This window comes from Anser cygnoides, chromosome 1 (assembly GCF_040182565.1).
Source record: "Anser cygnoides isolate HZ-2024a breed goose chromosome 1, Taihu_goose_T2T_genome, whole genome shotgun sequence".
NCBI classification, from domain to species: Eukaryota; Metazoa; Chordata; class Aves; order Anseriformes; family Anatidae; genus Anser; species Anser cygnoides.
Genome location: NC_089873.1, coordinates 46,256,816 through 46,272,190, shown reverse-complemented (window position 1 = coordinate 46,272,190; position 15,375 = coordinate 46,256,816). Strand labels below are relative to the sequence as shown.

The window sequence follows — 15,375 nt, the reverse complement described above, 5'->3', positions numbered from 1 at the left end:
TAAGAAGTATTACATGTATAATTTTCTTACTTGATTTATAGAGTCTTATTCTGAGGTCCTGAGGTAAAAAACAAATGTGATACTATAGATGGTAAAACTGGTAATGGTATATTCTTGGTATAAGTTGTATCCCTCATCTGCCTCTCCATAGCTTTGATCTTCCGGAAGTAGGTGAGGCGGTGGGGAGTGGAGGAAGAGACCTTCTTATGTAGGTGGAAAAATATTTATGGTTAAATGTTAGAATTTATGTTTTTGTTTGACAAATGTGGGTGCAAGCCTACCCCCTTTTCCCACAATGAAGCTATCTATCAGAACTTTTTATATGCAACAACTAGAAAATTCTACATGACTGGAAAAAAATCTGTGAGGGGAGTTTACCATTATTCCCTAGATAAATTCCCTTTACTCAGTCTCTAAGATAAAGACATGGATATTACAGATTTTTCTGCAAAATTATGTTTTAAAACATTGTTTTGTTTTGTTTATTTGCTTTTTTTGGTGGTGGTGGTGGTTTGGTTCATTTGTTTGTTTTCGATGAACTGCTTTTCTTCCAGGGATTTTGGCTTGATCATTGAAAAGTTCAGATTTTCTTATTCTTACAGAATACATCTTACAAACTCTTTACTTAGAATTAGAGGTGTCATACACAGCAGCAGTGGTTTCTATCCACACAGTCTTGTCAGTTACTTGTACTGCTTCCCACCTGCATTAGATTTAAATTTATGTTAAGGAAATGAAAATCTAGATGACAAAATATTCTCTTCTGTTCCATCTGGTTATTTTTGGTATTTATGGTACTTCAGATATTGCTGTATGGATGATTTTATAAAATATTTTTTTAAAAAATTCAAAGTAGAAAATATTAGTGGTCATCTTGATTTTTCATTACTGGCATTTTGTCTTGAATTCTGTCATGTTTTTCATTTTTCTTTCCTTTTTATCTGCATGAGCAATTCAGAATCTCCTTTAACAAATTCCTAATGCTACATTAGGAACGTAGCAAAATTACATGTCTGAAATTACATGTGTGAAAGCTTGTGAACTACTAGTTTTCACTTTTCTAGAAAACAAGGATAGATAAAGTTTCTCTCCGGACTGATATTGATACTTCCTGATGCATTGTTAAGAGATTTGAAAAAAGGAAGTCATTTTTTTACAATTAGGAATTTTTTATTTATCTGAAAATCATTTAATAGCATTTAGTTTATCCAAGTAAGGGACATTTTGAAGAGTGAAGTCTTACAGTTGTAAAAGAAATATTTTTCCTTACTGAGGAAAACATAAAATAGAAAAATAAATGAAAAAAAATAGAAAAAAAAACATAAAATATAAAAAAATGCTATTTTGAAAGCCATGAATATTAATGTGCAATACAGTAGAAAATAGATATGGTGTCTCTTATAGTCAGGAAAGATTTTACAGTACACTAGGAATTGAATTTTTACTTAGAATGTGTTGGTCTGTCTCAGTTCTTTTGTAGAAATCATAGGGTAGTCTGTAATAATCTTAAAAGTAGAGAGATTCAATAACTATTCCTGTTTTGCCTTTAGGAGAAAAAATATCATAACCTGAGATACTTTGCTGCAACATTAACTCGATAATTTTCTAACTAGAAACCACAAAGCAAATTGTTTTAGACTCAGCAGAAAGATATCTTATTTTAATGTGTTTTAAAAGAAATGCTTAAATTCCTACCTGACCTCAAAAAAAAAAAAAAAAAAAAAAAGGAAGATCGCTTGCAAAAGATAGCCATCGTGCCAGGCTAATAGACCAGACAGTATCTTAAACCTACCAAGAAGATGACTAAGGAGAGACTTTGTCACAGTGCTCAATGATCAGTGTAGAGGTTAAAGTTTTGATAACTGAAAACACTTCAGTGTAATGGATTGTAACAGTTACAAAATGGAAAATCCAAAAGTTGAGGGATGTTTGAACTGGGCATTACCAAGTACTAATTTTCCTTAGTGACTGTCACCCAAGACCAAATTAGCAGAAACTTTTCTGCTTTCCATTGCTCTTGTCAAGCACCTCAAAACAGGGCACCAGGGTCGTGTCGAATCCAATGGAGAGGTGAGGTGTCAAAGCACTCTTAGCAAATGGGAGGAAAGTTTTATGCATTCTTACATTCTTAATTATTATTTCTTTCCTGTCTGCTTCATTTAACTCAGAGCTCGGAAACCTTCTGCATGCAGGAGTGATCCTGACGGCTTGGAGAATCCCAACACTTGCACTGAAACTACCCGCTGAAAATTTTAACATTGAAATTTGTTTTATTCTTTTATACTCAGTTCTGCTTCTTCCCTCTCCTCTGTGCAACATTCACACAGTCAGCTGTTGAAGGGCACTGCAAAGCTAGGACCTGCACGCTGGCAGAGTCCGTCACCCCTCTGCCTTCCAAAATTTTTCATTTTGAGCAGCTGGCGGATCAGTAGAGGCTCCAGTAGTGAGACCGGAGCTTTATTAAATCCTGGGTATCACATTTACCTTCTGGCTCAGAAATGTTGGTTTGAACTGTTGTTACATATGTTGAGGAGGAATAGAAAGAATGTCTCTGAACCACCCAGTCCTGAGTTTGTTTTGCTTTCTGGACAAACATGTAAATAGGTAGGATAAAATAAACCTCAGTTTTGATTGACATCACACCCTTGGCTTTCTTTCACAGAAACAAACAATCAAACAAAAAATGACAAAGTTTTTCTTTGCTCCTTTAACTAGATGTAGAAGAGCAGCTAGTTTCAATATGTTTTTCTCAGGTGGCATTGTTCAACTGGAACAGAAGAGAGCATTAATTATCTTCTTTCTGTGGACATATATGTGTTTTTACCCCCATTACTCCCTATCCCTGAAATGGTTTGAAAGATAACATTTAGGCAGGTTGCCAGTGCCCCTGGCCCATGGTTATGGCCTCACTGACCACAGTTCCTGAGGATTATGAAGAGGACCATCTGCAAATAAAGGGGGAGAGGAAAAATCAGGTTTCCAAAGGAATTTACTGTCATTTCCTCAGCTATAATAAAAGGCTGCAAAGAAATTGGGATCTTTTGTTCACCAGAAATACGGATTCTGCACTAAATCCACTCTGAATATCTATCAGAGACTTCTTCCAGATTCTTGAAGGTGGCCTCAAAAGGAACTTAAACCTGAATTACCTGAGTGCTGAATCCTTTGCTCTTAGCTGAAAGCTTGAATTAATTGCTCTATTGGCCTTTCTTCGTGCCTTTTGGGTTGTTATAGCTGTCACCAGAGAGCATCTGGATGGCATCACAGCAGCTCTTCCTGCTTCTGTGGGCAGCTTCTTCTGGCACCTCACGTTTACATGGGAAAAGTTGGGGAAAGACTCTGCAATCCTTTCTTTTCACAAAGATTAAACCCAAGTTTATTTGTTAAAAGACTCACTGGAAAATGTTCATGGCATGTCCACTAAATTCTGCCCGTGACCTTGCTTTCTTCTCTCCAGAGCTGTTGTGCCAATGTTTGGTTCTGTATGCATCTTTACAGGAGAAAAATGGAATTGAGAGCTTTGTTTACAAAGGATTTGTCTCTGATTTTTCCTCTGTGTATTGCCTAGTTCAAGGCTTTGTCTATATAATGTGGGGGGAAAAGCATTATTTTTTGGCAGTGGAATGAATATTAAAACGTGACCTCAGGGGTGGATGTGAACAGGCTTTCTTCTGTAGTGGGTGTCTTGAGACACTTTTTGAAGGCCTCAGTTTCCTGATAATTTTCTGAAACAATAACTCACCTTCTTTACCAAGCATGTGGTGTGTCAAATAGTAATCTTTCTGCTAGCATTGCAATATGTTTTGAAAACCCTCTACCGGGTTTAAATTTATTTTCTTGTACTGCTTCCTGCTTTTTATTGTCCTCCATCCTATATTGGATATATTTTTAATTTGGTTGTTATGTGTATCTTCCTACGTGCATCTTTGTATGTGGTCATTTCCCCTCTTATTTGTTCTCTTGATGAGCTGTCCTTCACCAGTGCCTTCTATTTCTCATGCAAACTTTATCTTTTTCTGCTTTATTTTAAATTAAATCTTGATTATGACCAATCTGGTATGTCAACCTGGCATTCTTCTATGGCAATCACTGCTGCCTAGTAGTGGAATTTGTATTCTCCTTCATTATGTTCACACTTTTAAACATTTCAGAACTGACCTGCTGTACTAAGTTGGACTTCAGACTTTTAGCTTAGACTTTAGGCTGTAAAACCTCTGATTTTTATTCGTTTATTTATTTTATGCCCCAATCCATTCCTCAGTAGGTTTGTGTTGTTGTTGCATGGCGTCTTTTACAAGTATGAGACACTGCACTGCTGGGAATGCTTTGAGGTTCATTTTTCTCTCATTCCCCCATTAAACTACATGGCCTTTTCACCTTCTGAAAGGTGAATATCAGCTGGGATTGGCCATTTAAAAAACATTTTTAAAAGGTGAACATCTAACCTTGTGTGTCTACCAACAGACCATCTGTTTTAATTAAATGCAAATTGCATGCTGTATTTATGTCTTCTCCACTGTGGATGGCATTGTGCAGTAGGACCAGCAGAATTTTTCCCCATAGTCAAATGAAGGCATTTATATTTTAGAAGCAGGAGCATTCTCTGGAAGTTGCAGTGCTTGGCAGCTTTAATATGGACTGCATCAATTTTCTGATTGGTTTGTTGGGTAAAATGCCATAGAATGCTTTGTATCCCTACTTGCATCCCTATTGCAAACTAGGTTGAGGTCTGTCTATGTTTGTTTATAAAAAGTCCAATGGCATGGTAGGTAACAGCACAAACATCTAATGCTGTTGTCATTTGAGGGGGTTGCTGGAGGAGACCTTGGTTATATATTTTGGGGGGAATCTGCTGCTCTCAGGGTTTCATGATGACATGTCAAAAGCAGCACTGGCTTTTACAAGGCAGTTCACAGCAGTGGATCTGTGCTGTAAAATCTCTGACAGATTTCTTTCTCTTCCAAAGAGAAACCTTTGAAGAGGAAGGAGTTTAATGTGTGTTTATATATGGAAGCTACTGGGTAATAAATTGCAAAGTCAGATAATGCTGGGATTCAAGCCTCCAAACTTTTCCTGCTTTTGTACTATTGCCCAGATGTAGAAAACAGCATATCAGAGCAGCAACCCAGGAAAAACCTCGTAGTTTTCAAAACACAGCTCCTCGGAGGAGAAGACGCAGTGCAGGGAGACTGTTTGTGTGTGGGCACGGGAAAGCTTGCAGGGGTTAAGCAGCAGATTACCCTAAAAGTCTTCTTGTGCAAGCAGGGACCGCACCAGGCTGCCGTGCTTTGGACAACTGTCACGCTGGCACAACTCAGTTCCTCTGATTGGGTACTCCCAGGCACTGATTGAAAATGCTGATGCCGTCTCTACGCTCCTTTCCACTTGGAGGAGAAATCTCTTTCCCCACCCCCAAGCCCACCTCTAGCATGTAAGTAATGGTGAGAAGATGAAGATGAAAGCAGTGCAGCCTGAGTGACTGGAGAAATACAGCAGTCTGCCGTAGCTGCAGTGTTATGTAGGAGTCGTCTTCAGACTTGTTACCGTAGGTTTTTCAGCACAAACTGCTTGCAGGTTTCGGAAGGCTGTGAAAGGACTTGCCATTGGTGCGTTAGTGTTTTCTGTGTAGCATCATATTGCCTTGCTTTTCCCTGGACAGCTGTGTTCAGAACTTCATGTGGAAATCTTTCTATTGAAGAGAGATAAAAAGGATCCTTAATCTGATTCTCTTTGGATCTTTCTATTTTTATGGTAAGTGCCAGCATGTATTGGCTGAGCATAGCTTTGCTGCAGTGCTCGTGCTCTCTCCCTCTTTCTCTCTCCCTCCCCCCTTCCCCCGTCTGTTTTTCTCCCCCTGTGTTCTTAGATAAGCCTCGTGACCTTCACTCAATACTAGTCATCATTTTCATCTACTTCACAGCAGATGTTAGCCAACTAACATACAAGTTTTCTCTTGATTTTGCTCTTTCCCCTCTCCAACCCGGGGCTCTGAAGTATTGATTGCAATCTGAGCGCTGCCTCTTTGTCCTTGAAATGGGAGGCTTGAACATTGCTCGCAATTGCCCGTGGCAGCGATGGGATAAGGTTTTGGGGAACCAGAATGAAAGGTTGGGTAAAGGTGTGACTCATTTCTGTAGGTCTGCACCTCTGTGCTGGAAGGGCACAGAAAGCCCCTGCTTAGCTAGCCATCTAGAAAACTCTGAAACCCCTCAGTGTTCAAGTGTGAGGAGTACATGTGGTTTGTGCCACTGTTTGTTACTGGCATAGGAAGGACCAGCTTTTTCAGCATTTTCAACATAAGCCTATGTCATCAGGTGCTTGTAAATTGGACCCATTGCATCTTACAAGTGCAGACTGGCTAGGATGAGAAGTTACAGCATAGGCAGCCCAATAACCCTGATCCCTCTCTGATCTATACAATTGCAAATTCTTAGCCTTTTGAAGTGCTTTTACAACTTTGCAGTAGAAAAGAAGTGCATTTAAATTAAGTGTTTGAAAATCTGGGCTTACTTCATCCATGCTTTAAGTCATTTTAACAGCTCTGATTTTGTAATTAAGAAAGGTCATTATTTAATCTACAGTCAACTGTGCCCTTATATATCCTTTTTGTTCTAGTTTGTTGCATTAGATTTAAAGTACATGCAAATATATTTCTTCTGATAGATAGATATATTTCTTCACTTTCAGTATGAGAGCTGCAAATATATTAACATATGTTATATGTTTCATATTGTGAATCCATGATCTGGGTTGACTACGCATAACACTTGCACACTGCAGGAATAATAAGACTTTACTAAATCTCCAAAGGTCTGCTGAAGGCAGGCGTGTAACACCGGATCAGACTCATCCCAGGCTGATCTGCTTTCAAAGCAAGGCAATGAGGTGATGTGTTCGCATCCCTTTGTTTTACTGAGGTAGGATAAGAGTAAAGCTTTTGTTCTGTCTTTGCATTGCCTTGGGTTTAAACAAGAGAGATAATGATATCTGGAAATTGTTTTCATTATTTAATGTGTCTTACATTGTGGCTTAATAACATAATTTTTCTGGTGATTTATTCTGTAATTCAGAAGATACTACTTCACTTGAACTGCTTAGTTCAGCAGAGTTTGTGTACCTCCTTCCCTCTCCCAAATGAGTAAAAACTTTCAAACACTGCAGTTATTTTTGCATCCAAGTACAGAAAAGAAATGAAGGGTATTATGTCTTGTTGTATCGATAAGTGCGTGCATTGTGGGCGGGAGGACACTCAGGGATCAGAGCAGGACACGCTGTGCTTGACACCTGCAAGGGGCACTGGGGAGAGGAGGAGGGCTTACACAGATCTGCAGGTAGGGGACTTCATGGTGCAGTGAGGTACCTGCTGCATTGCCTCCAGGGGATAAAAAAAGACATGGTAGGGGCCAGCACATAGCCCCAACGTCAGTGGCCCAAGTCAGCTGCCTCATCAGCCCATGCGTCTTGGCATCACGCTGTACCCGCTGGTGCAGCAGATCTGAGACCTGTTTCCCGCCTCAGTGATCTGTGAGGACATGCTGCAAAGCTGCCTCTCCTGCTCTCTTGGCATCTGTACAGCTCAAACAACAGCCATCCCTAAAGCAGTCCTCCCCACTGTCCGTAACAAAAAGGCTTTGGCACCCTGTGGGGTCTGTGTGTTACTTAATTTTATTTTATTTTATTTTATTTTATTTTATTTTTAATGGGTAACAAAGGTGCCTGTGTTTGTTCTCCTCCCGGTTCAATAAGTGCTGACACAGTTGCAGCAGCAAAGAAACTTTGGGTTGTGAAGTAGGACCGTCAGTGGTCTTGTTAGCACACGTGCGGAAACAGTCCTAAGTGCCTGCAGGTCATAGCACTGCTTTTGGGAGACCAAGTTTAGTCTTCTCTGGATTAAATGTAACGAGTAATTATGTTTGTACATCTGCACGTGGAGCTGTTTACTGAGCCCTTTTGTTCCATAGACAATTATTGTAAACTTTAGAAGCAAGGGGATTTGCAAAATAAATGCATAATCTAAATAATTATGAACATCAGTTAAGTATGGTATGGCGTTTTATTTTTTAAATGCTTATTTTTAAAATCTGACATTCCCATACTCTAAAATTTACATTCTTACCTAACATTTAATCAAAAGGACTATTTTCACTTGAAAAAATGACTCATGTCTAAAAGACTATCTTATAAAAGCAATTTTTTAACCTAAATGTATAATCACATTTGCCTTTTTCAGTAAAAGTTTAAAAGCTGAAATATATAAAGCAATGCACTTTCTGAATAGTCATGAGGCAAAAAGGAAAGGAGAAAAACCAATAATCTTGAAGTGTTTTTTTCCAGTTTAAGCCACATGAGCTTGCAATGGGATGTTTATGTTTGGAACCTGATGTCTGTGTGATGCAACTGAGATGACTGCACCTAAAATCTGCCAGCATATCCTGTTGCAGACTCAGGGCCTTAAAAATAAAGATGCAATCTCCCATGAAAGCATTGAGAGGTAGAGAGAAGAGTGAAATCCCCCAAATAACAAGAAATCCAAGTAGGTAGATGTGCTTTTCTGTTCTGAGGAATCCCACGAATGCTCAGATACAGGAATGCATGCATAGTACTTCCTTGTTTCACAGCATGGTGTCATGTTAATTCCTTTGCAGAGAGTGTCTAAAGACTGCGTAGAAAACAACTGCAGGGAAAAAAAAAAAAAAAAAATCAGCTCGGTTCCTTAGCCAGCCAAAATCACCCAATGGTCTGATGAAGTCACTGCACTATTTTTTTTTTCCTGTGTATGATCAGTATGCATTCTTCACTTGATTTGTCCATAGAACCAAGTTCTTTAAAACTTTATACTGCACAAATGCTCAACTGCTATATACTTTTATGCTGCAAACATAAAGGGGTACATTTTGCAGAAGGCTCATTAATTTTCCATAAAATTACTACGGTAGTTTTATGTTTTCTATGTACTCATATCCTTTCGGAGAAAACCTTTGCAGTCAGCTGTTGATTATCACTGGTTGAAGAATGCAGGGGGTGGATTAACCATACCCCAGCTTCCTTCTGTGCCCCAGACTGGCATGGGACACTGGGCTGTGCATGATGCAGAGCTTGCATCATCAGTACCAGGCGGTGCACTGGTTAGTGGTTTTCAAAGCTCATTCTGAAAACTGTTTACAAATGTTTCCAAAGGTACTGTACTACATTATATTTTTATAGTGTTCATGTAATTACACGTTATAACATATATTATAGGCATATATTATATGATATATTAATTGTGGTTTTGTATGGTTGCTTCTTCATCCCTACCAATACAAGGACCTTAACAGGTGAGCTGTCTTCAGTCCAGGTGCTACTGGATGCAACCTGGATGCAGTGGATGTCCAGAAGTCCTGTGCTTGAATGCTGTGCTGCATAACCTGTCAGGAGAAGTTCGGTGCTTTGGGAAATATTTTACAGATTTTATGTGTTGTTTGTTTCCTCTGTGCCTGTGTGGAAGGTTTTGTTGGGCATCGTTAAATGTGCCTAACACATCTTCTGTGGATATGTTGCCCTCTAAGTAGGCGCTTGCACTCTATGCCTGTCAGATCTCAGGGCGTCACTTTTTCTCTGTCTATGCAACAGTATAGCACTTGTGTAGATCTGTCTGACTCTTCCTTGGAACTGTGGGCTTTCAGTTCATGCCATTCAGGTTTGCTCATGTACAATTTCTGCACAGGAAATACCAGACAGTAAGTTGAGAGGTCTTCTGTATGTTAAAGAACTTTTTCTTGCATAGCATAAGTCACAACCATGCCATTCCAGATTCAGTGGAGCATCATTAGGCCTGCTTATTCTGGGAAAGATCAAAGAACTGAGACATTCCTGAGGGACCACTCTATCTTATAGGTTTCTTCACATGTTCAGACACATCTGAACATAAAGTTTAATAAGAAATTGTAAATTGTTTACTTTCAAGTGACTCTGGAAACATTCATAGCCTTTTTTGGTGGAAGGTGGGGAGAAGGCAAGACTACCTAAAGTTGGGTCAACCAACTTTAAGTGATCCTGTTCTGGTAATCTGTGATATCTCAAATCAAGAAGTTTACATTGTTCTGTTTGCAGAATAAAATGAAATATTAATCTGGTTAAAAGTTATGGGATAGCTCCTCAGTATCCCAGTGGAAGGGATTTTCGTACTGGAGCATGTTAATGCAAATGTTCAATCTCTAAGAACAACACCTCTGAATAGGATGAATATCACTGAAGCTTCAATTAAGTCCCCTAACAGGAGTGCTAATAGCACACAGCTTTCTGCACATGGATGGATTTTGCCCTAGGAGAACACAAGTCAGAGAGAATATTTTCAGGAAAGCCTCATGTTTCTGTAGAGCAGAGACAATGGGATTAATTTCTAAGAGCCGAATGTAGACACAATGCTGCAAGGCTCATCTCTCAAAATACCTTCCCTTTCCTCTACCACCTCAGAAGGAATTACAGCAAGCATGCCCCCAAATCCAGCCCTGAGAGAACTCTGGTCCCCACCAGATGGTAAAGTCTGAATTTGATTCAGAGATTTCCAGACTCTGCACTTAGGATTTAACTCTCCAAAGGCAGGCTTGCTGTCCAAGAATTTTGCACAACTTGGTCATGTGAAAGCCCATTCTACCAATGGATAAATGTATTGTTTATTTGTTTGTTTTTTCTTTATTTATTTATTAAATAAACCCTCTGAATTATTCTGAATGCACTCTCTAGAATCACTTCAGTACTGGTTCTCTTTGTTCTGGTGGTTAAGTGTCAGATCTGAGCTAGCAGGTCACCCATGTGAGATTACAGCCAGCAGAACAAGTGGCACCAGTCTTGCAACATGAAAAAAATAAAAAAAATTTTGAACAGTCGATATTTAGATGACACCAAGAAGGATTAGGGTCGTGTCATGCTGGCTGTAAGTGTGATCTAAAATCTCTGGATTATGAAGGTATGGATGCTGATTGTAGCAGGTTGGCTCCTCATGCTGTCTGCATCAGTAGAATAGTAGAAGTTAAAGATTCTAGATTGTGGTTTGAAACACATCTAAGATGTCTATCCCAAATCTCCTAAAGGAGCCTATTCCAGTTCGATGTGAAGCTAGGAAGAGAAGCTTCTGTATAATTTAAGCTATCTGTAGGTTTAATATCATCACTGCTGATAGATGGGTGGTATAGATGCCTGTTTCAGGATAGATTTTTTTTTTTTAACTTAATCCATTTGCTCCGGCTTGTAGACCCCTGCAGTATTGATTTTAATTCATTGTTTTATATGATGCTTACAGCAAGTTATTTTATATGGTGCCTTTAAATATAGAAAAATGATTGTGCCCCCCTTGTTTTTTGAAGGAGGAATTTAATTAACAGAATTACCTGGGAAGAGCAAGACTGAATCTCCTCTGAGCCAGGTTGCTGTAGGGAAAAGCTAGCCTGGGTATGATCTATTTTGGATCTCCAAGAGATTATTCCTGTTTCAGTTCTTTTTCTTTGTCAAAACTGTTTTTCATGAAAATTAGTCACAATATTCCGTGCCATACTGGAATCCTGGAGACTTTTTCTAAACAAGCTTGGGAGTTCTTGGAGAATCAGTTCCTTTAAATGCAGACTGAAACCCAAGGCTTTCTGAAGTGCGTTGGTATGTCTCTGTGTATCCTGGCAGACCCGTATCCTCTCCATTTTGTTTATCTATCCCCCAGGCTGGTTTTCTTTTTTTCAAGAAACAAGACCTTTTCATGTTTGTGCTCCATCTTGCTATGTATATCACAGTTTTCCCTTGGCACATACTTCTTTTGCCTTTTAACATATTGGATTGCCTTCATATTTTTCTCATTTTTGGTTTTCCTTTGTTGGATCTCCTTTGTTCTTTATAGGGATGATATCAGTGTTAGTTTTGGGGTTGTTGGTTGGTTGGTTGGTTGGTTGTTCTTCATACTGATTGTCCTCCTACAAGTGTTTTTTTGTTTGCTTTTTGTTGTTGTTGTTGCTTTCTGATGTATTAGTTGCTGCCCTATACTGTATTCAGTTCAGGTAGAGTCCTTCTCTGATTCAGGTCCTGGGAATCAGCAAATATTGTGTTTTTCCAAGAGACTGTTAAGCTTGTATAGAAAACTGGAGAACAGGAGACAGCCATAGGCAGGTTTAGCAAGACAAAAGAATTGGAACCTAAGAGCCAAATGAAATGGCAATCTCATTAGCATGAATCCTGTTTTCCAGAATATACTAGAAAAATAGCATATTCCATAATTATGGACTCTCGAGGTCAAAGAGCCATAATGAAGAAGAATTAGGCAATTTATACTGACCAGAGTTATTTCAGTCTTTGAGGATTAAAGCTGGCAGCACTGATTTGGTTTATGCTCAGTGTTTTTGAGGCTACTGCCATAAAAGTTCTTTATTTTAGATAAGAAGGGGAAAAAAAATTGAAGGCTGTCCTGCCCTCAGGAGAATAAAAAGAACACCTCATCTGATTTCCTATTGTCCCCATAGAAACACCTGCAGTGTTTGATTTTCTAACCTACGTCATTTAAGTAACAAACTCTTCTAGAAATAGATAGGGAGAAATTCCTGATCCCATTTAGATTAAATCCAAGGTAGTATAGTTTCCACCCATACAATTATTTTTGTTTCGTGTGGTGCCGAGTGTTGATAATTGTCCCCATTTTTCTCTCTCTGCATCTTTCTATAGACCACTGGGTCAGCTTAAGTTAAGAGGTTCTTTCTAACTAGTCACACTGAAATTATTGTTGAACCATGGCTAGACTCAGGAGAGGTCAAGAGGTAGTAACAACATACCACATGGCTAAAATCAGAACAATGCATTTCCTTTTTCCTTTGACAATATAGAATTTGTGACGTAGACTTCAGAAATGCCTTGGCAAAAGATTTGATAACCCTCTGCTTCAGCATGCTTCATGCAGCCTATTTAGTTTACATTCATAAAAACAATAGGCTTTCAATCATTTTTATTACTATATTATGGTTAAATTCTGGCTACACAACTTTTGCAAAGCTTACATGAACATTTAGTGCCCCATGGTGAAGTTGTTCCTGTAGCTTAGTATTGCACTATTGTCACCAGAAAGAACTCTGCCAACAATCTAAATGCTCTTAAAAAAAACATATTACTTTAGTTTTCTTTTAAACTAACAAGCAGTGACACTCAATCATTTTTGTATTAGTACTGAGACTTTTGCACATTAGCATACTGCAACATAATTTATTTGTGAGAAACTTCGAGGTCTTTGCTTTCCTTTAGGGCTAAAACTCAATCAGATCAGTGGTCAGGTAACTTTCTCTGCTGTTTTAATTCTTCCTCCTCTCTTTCAACTTCTGTCTCTGATCTTATTTCTTCTAAGCCTCCACTCTGTGTTTTGCTATTTGCTGGACATGCTGTGTCTTGACTCACTTCCAGGTTCTACTCCATTTCCCCTCCAGCATTTCTTCTTGCTCCTTCTGTTCTTTACCCACTCCTGAAACCTATTTCTGTGTCCAGATGTCCCACTCACATAACAGTTTTTCCTCTCCCATTTCAAGTTCCAAGATGTGAAAAAAACGCACCCAGTCAGACCTCTGAATTACAATACTTCAGCAGTGCTTCTTGCGCAGATTAACGTTCCTTGCAACAGCAATAGCAGATAATGATTTCCCATTAATTGTTTGGTAAACGATACAATGACAGAGTTAAAGGTCACATTATGATGCAGAGGCATAACAGAAGTGCAGTGTGAAATTTCAGTATGATAATCTAATTTCCTAAACTCAAGGAAAATGTCAGAAATGAAATTCAATACGTGTTACAATGAGGATGCATGGCAGGCCTCTACTTGTCCTCATGCTCCTCGTGTGTCATTGTTTGCTGAAGGACGCCTTGGCTCATGGGTTACATACAAAAGAGAAACGGTGAGGAAAGGGAGATGGGTTTAGGATATTTGCTTCGCGTCAGTCCCAAGAGGGAGAGGAGTAGTAGTAGGGAGATAGTGTGATGGATGTGACACAGATTCACTCAGTTCCAACATTTTCTTAAGGTCAGGTTGTGATGACAGAAACTTTGTAAATCCAGGATTTGCTATGAGCTTTCTGCAATCATATGACATTTGTGACAATTGCTGCACAGAAACTTGTTCCTTGTCAAAGATTTACATCACCTGCTCAAGATCATATAGAAATTTGTGTCTTTGTTGAAACCAGGGCTCATGCCAGGCAGGCCTATTTTTCCACAGAGACAGTACAGGGGAAAACGGGAGTTTCAGAATAGATAAACTACATTCAAATAGGCAAGGTAAAAAAAGAAAACTTATTATCTTCTGGCTTCTGAAATAGATAAAAGTCCTTAGAGATATTTTTAACAGAAAAAAAAAATGTAGTTACAGAATTTGGAGTAATATTTAGGGTATTTGCTAAATAATTTTCATATCACTGCTGCTTGTCATGGCCTGTCTAAACATTCCCAGTTGATTGCTTTCCAGGGCATATCATGACGTCTGGTTAGATTTTTATGTGCTCTGAAGCTCTCACTTGCTGTGGTTGTGGTGCACTCTGTGCTAACTGACTTGCAATTGAAGTGGTGTTTCTGCTTCACTGTTGTCAAACATATGTCCTCTTTGCTTTATAGACTCCAGGGGAAAACTATGTTCTGAGGCCACGCTGTTAGCTCTTAGATCTTTTGAACTGCATTTTTTGAAACATCTGTAAGCCTGCTAATAGATGTTATGCCTCAGATATGGCTTTGTGAGTACTGCAGTGCATTCTTGGGTGCTAGCATTGCACAGTCTAGATATATTTTATTATACTAAAAAGCATGGGAGGGTGCAGAATCAATGATTTGAGAATTAATAAATGTCAGAATTTGGCTGCATCTATGCTTTATCCTGTAGATTTTAGTCATATGTTCACATGCAATGTTTTTCATAGATATTCTTCTTTCTTTTTATTTACCTTGTTAAGTAGTTTGTCTCATGTTATAGTTAGTGTGTATGATTCAAACCATTCCCCCTTCCCACAAAAAAAGAATAATCTTGTTAGATGTATTTTTCTGGCCATCACCATAACTTCTGCTAATCTCCAGATGGCAAATATTTTTTCTTCATGGGAACTATGACTTGCCATATTATTATTTCCCTTGTTGTTGTCGGTGGGTTTTATTATTTTATAGATAATGAGCTGAGATTTCACATGAGAGTGAGAAATGTCCATTAGCTTAGGCTACTGAATTTGAAATTTTGAGGGAATGATTTTTTCCATGCCTTTAGCACATTTTAGCATTTCATATAATCAGAATAAGGCTTAAACTGACACCAGAGATATGCTTACTGTAACTTTGATTAGGTGTTATAAGCTGAGTATTTGGATAGCGGTATACACCCGTCGAAGTCTTTAGTTA

General features: G+C 38.7%; 1 protein-coding gene across 5 annotated transcripts in view; it reads left to right on the top strand.

The window, feature by feature from the left end:
- ANO4 (anoctamin 4) overlaps positions 1-15,375 on the top strand; it is a 221,241-nt gene that overhangs the window by 26,995 nt on the left and 178,871 nt on the right. Inside the window, exon 1 of one of the 5 annotated variants that reach the window (XM_013182645.3) lies at positions 5,244-5,751. The exons of the other annotated variants lie outside the window; for them this stretch is intronic. The gene's annotated coding sequence lies outside the window, so the exon portion shown is untranslated. Of the gene's footprint in view, positions 1-5,243; positions 5,752-15,375 lie in introns of those variants that run through there. 5 annotated transcript variants of the gene reach the window in all.